This window comes from Sinocyclocheilus grahami, unplaced genomic scaffold (assembly GCF_001515645.1).
Source record: "Sinocyclocheilus grahami isolate Dianchi unplaced genomic scaffold, SAMN03320097.WGS_v1.1 scaffold2161.1, whole genome shotgun sequence".
In the NCBI taxonomy this organism is placed as follows: Eukaryota; Metazoa; Chordata; class Actinopteri; order Cypriniformes; family Cyprinidae; genus Sinocyclocheilus; species Sinocyclocheilus grahami.
The window spans coordinates 91,705-94,536 of record NW_015507340.1 but is presented as its reverse complement, the minus strand read 5'-3'; positions in this window follow the sequence as shown (position 1 = coordinate 94,536).

Below are 2,832 nucleotides of genomic sequence, written 5' to 3'. Positions count from 1 at the left end.
TTAACTGTAATAAATATATGAACATATTGGCATGTTGATGATGTTGAGCTCTCACTTCAGGCCTGAACTCAACTCTCACTGGACACTCGTGAGCTTCGTCTCTGATCTGAGCGACTCTGAGCCTGTGTGTCATCAGGAGGGATCGAGTGTGTTCTCTAGTGAGTGTGTGTTGGTTGAGACGGAGCCGTGATGGTCACTGCTCCTGTTTTTCAGGTTTCTGCGTGTTCTTTGGCTCAGACGCAGAACCTCAGCGTCACACAGAGCGGCTCTTTGTTTCTCTGGACTGAGCATCATGATTCAAACAAAGTGAGCAGAGTTGCTAGTGGAGACGAGAGTAACTCTAGTCCTGAACACAACAGAAGACCTGTTCAACACACACACACACACACACATACACGCGCGTGCACACACACACACACACACACACACACACACGCACTCATATACACACACACACATATATACACACGCACACACACACACTCATAAATGCGCATACACACACACACACTCATGCACACACTCACACGCGTACACACACACACACTCATGCATACACACACTCATGCACACACTCATACACACACTCATACACACACTCATGCACACACTCATACATACACACACACTCATGCACACACTCATATACACACATGCACACACACTCATATACTCACACACACACACATATATACACACACTCATGCACACACACACACACGCATACACACACACACTCATATGTACACACACGCATACACACACACTCATATACACACACACTCATACACACTCATATACACACACACTCATGCACACACACACTCATGCACACACATACACACACACACACACACACACTCATATACACACTCATACACACACACACACTCATATACACATGCACACACACACTCATATACACACACACACTCACACACACTGATATACACACGCACACACGTGTTCAGTCCTGCTCAGTTACCACTTAATGCTGTGAATCTTCAAATTAACTTTGTGCTTTTGTGTTGTGAGCATGTCCTCTTATGTGTGTTTTACTGAATAAATAAGATTTTTTATTATTTCTGACCGAAGTCTCTTCTGCTCACCAGGGCTATTTTTATTAGTTTTTAAAAAATACAGTAAAATGTGAAATATTATTATAATCTAAAACAGCTGTTCTCTCTGTGAATCTCTGTTAAACTGTAATGTATCTCTGTGATGTGCAGCTGTATTTTCAGCATCATTCCTCCAGTCTTCAGTGTCACATGATCTTCAGAAATCAGTATAATATGCTGATCTGAAACAGATTTTTTAAACGGTCATATTTTTGAATCAAATAAAGACAGCTTTGGTGAGCAGAAGAGATTTCAGGAGCATCAAACTCGTCAAGCGGTCATTAGCGTCTCTCTAGAGAGTCTCTGCTCTGGTTTATGAGCTGTAATTGTAGAGCGTCCGGCACAGAAAAACAAACAAACTCTCGTTCGGGCTTCGGCTGTGTGATGGTCCAGAAACACACAGAGACTCTCCGACTGTAGATGTGAAAGCTGAAGCGCTGCACACGATCTGGAATCATTTAACCTGCTGGTTCTTTAGAGATGGAGGCTCATGGGAAATGTTTCGCTCTCAGGATACAGTGTCTCCCTCACTTCCTGTCCTGCTGCTCCGTCGTTTCCTCCTCATGTGTCGGTGATGATGTTTGATTGATTGACAGCTGCACCCGTGGCATCAGGAGCTGATTGGTTATATGTGTTCGGGGGCAGGGTCAGCGGTTGCCAGGGAAACGTTCTGCTGATTCAATGGGCATTCATGCTTTATTTTTATCACACAATAGCAGTGAAGTCACGATGAAAAGCTATTGTGTTATTTTCAGAGTTTGACGAGATGATTATTACTGTGATTAGAGCAGAAAGGTTATCGGCGCGTCACAGGAGAGCAGATTCATTTTTAGCTCTCGTCGAGCGTTAAAGGAAAAATCCACCCAAACATGACAACATCTACTCCTGATCCAGATAGAGATATTATGCAGCTTTTGTGTAAATCACTGTTAACATGCAGCCATGAATGAACTGTATTGTCCATCATACAGTAATGAAAGTTTGAGTGACCGTCATGTTCATGTTTTGCTTGCAGTCACTATCCCAAGACATCGTTCACTATCGTGACGGACACGCCGGAGAACCTGCGTCTGAAGCAGCAGAGTGAACTACAGAGTCAGGTGAGAGTCACACGTATGTTACTGGTCACGCGTGACACGGAGCTGGAGCTCAACGCTTCTAACATCCAGTTTCAAATGAACACAACTCATTTTGCATGAAAGCGTTAAGCAGAAATCCAAACCATGTTTTACGAGGGTGACCCAGTTTTCTTCCTTTGATTCTTCTGGATGTTCGTGCAGACGCAGAAGCACTGCAGATATCTGGAAAGCAGTGTCTCGCGTCTGTTATTGATTAGATGAACACTGGCATCTGATCACAAAGATTGTTCTACATGCAAAAGTCTGAGACGATCTGAGAAATGAACAAAGAAACACTACGAGTAATGCATATTTCACATTCTGCAGTGTTTCTGTTTCCAGACGTCCAGATGAGTTTGTTCAGATCACTGTCTGTGTTCGGGTCGATTGAGCTGTGGCATCGACGCTGATGTCCCACACATTACATCACACTGTGTCTGTGTTTCAAAGCTTCTCTGGAAGTTTGTGACCTAAAAGCGGGTCACGGGTCTGTTCTGATGAGACCCACGAACGTGTGTGTGTGTGTGTGTGTGTGTGTGTGTGTGTGTGTGTGTGTGTGTGTGTGAGTGAGTGAGTGAGTGAGTGAGTGAGTGTGT